The 6,000-nt window shown below is 39.8% G+C and overlaps 1 protein-coding gene across 1 annotated transcript in view; it reads left to right on the top strand.

Annotated features, from left to right (window-relative positions):
- Nucleotides 1–6,000, top strand: part of LOC118739767 (cubilin homolog) — a gene marked incomplete at its 3' end in the record, with an annotated part of 488,997 nt that overhangs the window by 367,134 nt on the left and 115,863 nt on the right.

The following is a 6,000-nucleotide window of genomic DNA, read 5'->3' as shown; positions in this document are numbered from 1 at the left end:
GACGTCGTAACGACGTCGTCTTCGCCCTGTGGCAAATTGGGTCTGTATATGAGTGTACATACGCACCCCAAGCATGCAGAGCGTCGCTCTGAGAGCGGTGACAACACACACATTCATACATAGTAACTATTTACATGCAAGAATGATAGAATACAAGATTGCGCCGATCAGAGAGGATTTTTGAGAATAACTTTTGTGTGACGTCACACTGGTGCAATTGCGAGAGAGAAATGCCAAAACGTGAGCAAGAATGGAAGAAGAAAAAATGTTGCAAGGAAAACGTAAACAAGTTGCACAAGTGTGACGTCATGCAAACAACGATTCTGTAAAATTCGTTAAGAGAGGAATAGCGGTCCGAGATCGGCGCAACCTTTGTATTCTCTCAATACATCATACATATGACAGGGTCGCATTCTAATATCGTAAATTCTTAGTTCTTAAATGTACTAGATTAGCCTAGGGCGTATTCATATAAGGTAGTTTGTAGTATTTCAGTAGGGTTGCAAATTGTATGCTTTTATCGCATTACAAACGATTATAAATTCTCAGTTTACCTTACAAAATTGCGGAGGAATATTACAGAGTATGCGGAAAAGTTTATTTTTTATTTTGAATAACGTCTATGTAGTCCGGCTATTTGGTTTACTATACAGCACCCGGAATACAATTTCGCTATCGCTAAAATGCTAAAATCTGCTAAAACGCTTAAGCTAAAATTTTATCCGAACTTTTGTGGAACTCCGAAGATCGCGATTCTGTCCACCCTGTCGCTAAAAATTTCTTAGCCTAAATTTTAGTACTTTATCCGGCCGCCAGGAGCGCTGTGCAGGAAGGGCAGCTGTCAAGTTTTGTTTTTATTTTAATACTGATAAATAGTGAAAATAAGAGTAAGTAGAACTTTTCAATAATTTTGACCGATTTATTATAAATTCATATAACTTATTAATAAAATAAATAAAGTACAATCGAAGAGTTTTGGATTGCAAATTAAATAAAGTGTTTGTAAACTGATAACAAGTCGGTTAATTAAGTATTTTGTTGCAACCATAAATACAAAAAACTGCTGTAATGCTATTCATTAAAACCAGCAATAAATATTAAACTTAATTCACTATGCAAGCCGCTTCTTAAGTTGCTAGCCATTATATACCAATCGCTTCTTGGAAGGACTATGGTCATATTTTATGAACACTGGTGTGGTTATTGCAAACACACGGAGCTAATTTTCGGGCAAGTTGCTCTGGAACTACATGGCCTGAATATACGAGCACGAAAACTTCTTTGTACACGATTTTCGTATTTACCGCGTGAAATGAAAATTCGTTCTTATCCAACAGTAATGTTTATTAAAGGCAGTGCAAAGGATGTTTTTAATGGTGATCGCATCAAAAATAGTTGGTTGACGTTGGCGTTTAGTTTCTCGGCAAGATGGTTCCACTGCTCCAGCAAACGTTTGCACGCGGTGTCATTCACGGATTCAAAAAAAAAAAAAAGGAACCTCAACTATTTCATTTACGAGAAAATCTTTTCCATACCTGTCATGAGCAAATTCCCTGTGTTCTTCCAAATATTGAACAAGCATATATTTTTGCTCATTTGTCACCCTTCTATTGTTGCAGTTTTCCATTTTTAATATGAATTACAACAATTTTTATTTAATCGGTTATTTTAAACAAACAACAATCTAAGTATTACCTATTTTTTATTGATTTACTTTTTAGCACCGAATATTTGTCGTCGTCAAATTTGCAGGTTTTTAAGCGAAAAATAAGTATTTTTGGCAATGGAAAAAACGCTGGAATCGCCATTAGCTGTTTGAGCTGTCAAAAACAGTTCACTCACTTTATCCGGGTTCATTTTGTTCATCGCTAAAATTTGTCAAAAAATAGCCAAAAATGACGATTTTTAGAGTTGCATTTTCATGATAGAATCGAAAAAATCGCTGTACATTTCCCAGTACTGCAAAGCTTTTGACTGTCATTCATTTGGGAGTGGCCAGAAGTGATTCGCTTTCTTACGGTTCAAATCGCAGCTCACTACGTCCGGATATTTATATCTATGAATCCTCTGGGTAGCGAACGAAAACTATGTAGTTTGGGAGCGAGTTAAAATGGGAGGGCGTAACACCCCGCGAGCGCTGGGTTTGGGTCCCGGTACTTTACAACCCTGCCCAATGAAAAAAAAAACACATGCCTCGGATGATACCCTCTTCTTTTGATGACGATCACGGCAAACATAGGAAGGACTATGATTTGAGGGTATGCACCTGGAATATCCGAACCCTTAATCAGGAAGGTGCCAATTCCCGGCTGGTTGATGTCCTAGAGAAAATAAAGGATGACGTCACCGCCATCCATGAAAGTAAGCGTGATGCCTTGCAAAGTCTACTACTGTTGCCACGTAAAGGAACGCAAGTTGGTGTTAGATTTGTGGTGGGAGAGAGACCGGCGTTCACTCTAGTGGACGAACGTCTATCCACAATCCGTACCAAAGCGAGTTTCTTCTTCTCGCTCATATGTGCTAATGCCCCGATGGAAGAGAAGGACGAGGCATCTAAGGATCTCTTAACTTGGAGCGTACATATTAGCGCTGCTCCCGAATCGTGCTTGGCGATTTAAATACCAAGGTGGGCAACGAAGGGATCTTTTAGAATAGATACAGCGGGCTGAGACTGATCGACTTCACCGGGGCCCGAAACTTGGCAGTATGTAGTACTGGGTTCTAGCATAAAAGTATCCCTCAAGCTACATGAGTGTCTCCAGATTGAAAAACGGGAAACCAAATCGAGCATGTTGTGAAAGACGGAAGGCATGCTTCCAGTGTTTTAGATGTACATACGTACACTCCGAGGGCCAAACATCGACTCGCACCACTATATTAATGCAGCCAATATACAACCCCACCTCGGTGCAGCAAAAAAAGGGTCCCAATAGTGCAAAGAAAGTTCAACGTCGAAAAGCTGCAATCAAAACAGACGGTCAATGGATTCGCCGCTCGAATCTCACACCTGCTGTGAGAGAGCACTTTTCAGCAAAGCGATACCGCTCATTACTGGTATGAAGAGGAGTGCAGAGAAAAATGCTTGAAGTGCTGGCCGACAGAAAAAACACCCGAAATTATAAGCATAGAGTTGAGCGACTTTCGGAAGGTTTCAAGACTCCTGTAGGAACAACCATGCCGACCTAGAGACCGATGTCCAGAACATACTCAAATTATGGAGGGAACACTTTTCGACCCTTTTGAATGGCAGAAGCACAGAAAGTAGTGGAGAAGACGAACCCGGGCCCCAGTCATTGACGATGGAGTCGATACGCCAGCGCCTGACTATGACGAGGTACGAATAGCGATTATGCTGATGAAAAGTAACAAAGCTGCTTGAGCTGCCGGTCTGTTGGCTGAGCTATTCAATTACGATGGCAAGGAGCTAATAATACCACCATCAATGAACGATTGGGCCTTATCAGTATGTCTGTAGACCTGGCAAATGCACCATAGACCAGGTATTCACAATACGCCAAATCTTGTAAAAGACCCGCGAGAAACGGATCGACACTCATCACCTATTTGTCGACTTTAAAGCCGCTTTCGACAGCACGAAAAGGAGTTGCCTATACGCCGCTATGTCTGAATTTGGCATCCCCTCAAACCCATACGGCTGTGTAAAATGACGTTGAGCAATACCATCAGCTTTGCCAGAATTGGGAAAGACCTCTCCGAGCCTTTCGCCACCAAACAGGGTTTTGAGACAGGGCGACTTCCTTTCATGTGTTGGAGAAGATAATAAGAGCAGCAGAGTTGAATCGCTCAGGAACAATTAACTACAAGAGTGTACAATTTCTGGCTTAGGCCGATGACACTGACATCATCGGTAAGAAAAACCGCAAAGTCTGTTCTGCCTTTTCCAAGTTGGACAAGGAAGCAAGGCGGATGGGTCTGGTGATAAAGGAGGACAAGACGAAGTATCTCCTGTCATCAAACAATAAATCAGCACATTCGCGCCTTGGCACCCACGTCCCTGTTGACAGTTATAATTTCGAGAATGTAGAGAATTTCGCTTACTTGGGAACCAGCATTAACACCGATAATAATGCCAGCATGGAAATGCAACGCAGAATCACTCTTGCCAACAAGTACTACTTTGGACTGAGTAGGCAATCCAGGAGTAAAGTCCTCTCTCGACATACGAAAACCACACTCTATTAGTCTCTCATCATGCCCGTGCTGATATATGGTGCAGACGCATGGACAATGACAACATCCGTGTAGGTGGCTCTTGGAGTATTCGAGAGAAAGATTTTGCGGAAGATTTACGGGCCTTTACGCGTTGGCGACGGCGAGTACCGCAGACGACAACGACATGGACATAGTGCAGCGAATTAAAATACAGCGGTTCCACTGGCTTGACCATGTCGTTCGAATGGACACCGACGCTCCAGCTCTGAAAGTATTCTGGCTTCACTTGGCATTTCCAACTGGCGTCAGTTGGTACAGAAGAGAAACGACTGGCGGCTTTGTTGAACTCGGCCAAAATCGCTTTGGCGGTTACAGCGCCAAATAAGAAGAATAAGAGAGTAGATCTATAACCTTACAAGTCATACAGTGTTATAATCCCGCCGAAATGCGGTGGTACCGGGAGGGGAACGGTACATCACGGTAGGAAGTTTAGTTTGGGTTAAAGTCTCACACTGACGGGGTTAGGCTTTCGATGCTTCCTCCACGTAAAATAAACATGCGCAGTAAAAAGTTAACTATTTAAATCGAAGAATAGTTTTATATCAACTTTTGTGAACTTCTGTTTATGTGTTTTTGTACAACATATTTACCTCTATTGGTTACAATAATTTTAAGCTACAATAAACAATTTTTTAGTAAGTTATTGGTTTTGAAATACTTTTTTTGTATAAAAAAGAACCAAATTATGTACGCACATACATACATTTGTAAAGCGAAATATAAACATGAACTTTTTGCGTAGGCGGCCTTCGGCCGCGCTTAAGAATAATTACAAAATTTATACAAAACTTCATAGCTGAATTGCCAAATAGATTAAATTATTACCGAGGTGCTTAGAATCGAGGTTACAAGAACTGGTGTTATTATTTGGCAACAAAAATGTCCGGTGTCAAAATGTCCGGTAACAAGCAGAATAGGCCTGTAAGTAGAATTCTCCTTTCTGTGTTGCCGGAAAAGGGGTGCGTAAGTATTTTTGCGCAGAACTTATTTTTGCGTAGGCGGCCTTCGGCCGCGTTTATGGACTATAACCCTTACTAAGTAGTCGGACCCCCCGTTCAAAATTTATCGGGCCACAAAACAGTATACTGAAAAAAACTCTAAAAAATCTGATTAAAATATTCCAAGTATGCATATAAAAAATATATATATATATATATATAGCAATAAAAAATAGCAAAAAAAGACTAAAATAGAAAATATTGTATATCGATGGATTTTTAATCCAGTGAAATTAATTTAAGTTTAAAACTTTTTGTTTCTTTATTGAAAAATAACGAGTTAGAAAAAACCATTTATTTTTTGTTATCTACTGGAAAAAAAATTTTTTGGTACACTCAAAACCGTTTTGGTACGGTTTCTGGTAGGGGAAAAAATATCTTAGTGGCAACACTACCACCAGGTCGCTTTCACTTCTTAACGCTCTGTATTAATCCACATATATGTAAATACTCCCATTGTTAACAATTTTCACTCACTAATCGTACAATAAAAATAAACTTGTACTTTTGTGCTTCATTTAAATAAAAAAAAATCGCAGTGTACACATATGTAAATTTTGTAGATGTATTGTGATATTACTTCCAATATAAAAATTTTGAGCAACCTTGATTTAGAGTATAAACCCAGCCAGCATAATCATCGTCAACGAGCGAGTAACTGGATATTTTCTCGAAGAAAAACCGGCTAAAAAGTCGTTTATGATAGCCGTTTACAATTCGTTTTCAAGTACTTTATGTATTATAAAATATTGTGGTTCAAGAAAAATTT

The sequence above is a fragment of the Rhagoletis pomonella genome, unplaced genomic scaffold, assembly GCF_013731165.1.
Source record: "Rhagoletis pomonella isolate Grant_MI unplaced genomic scaffold, Rhpom_1.0 Rhpom_scaffold_00005, whole genome shotgun sequence".
NCBI lineage: Eukaryota > Metazoa > Arthropoda > Insecta > Diptera > Tephritidae > Rhagoletis > Rhagoletis pomonella.
This window is presented reverse-complemented; position numbering and strand designations above follow the sequence as displayed.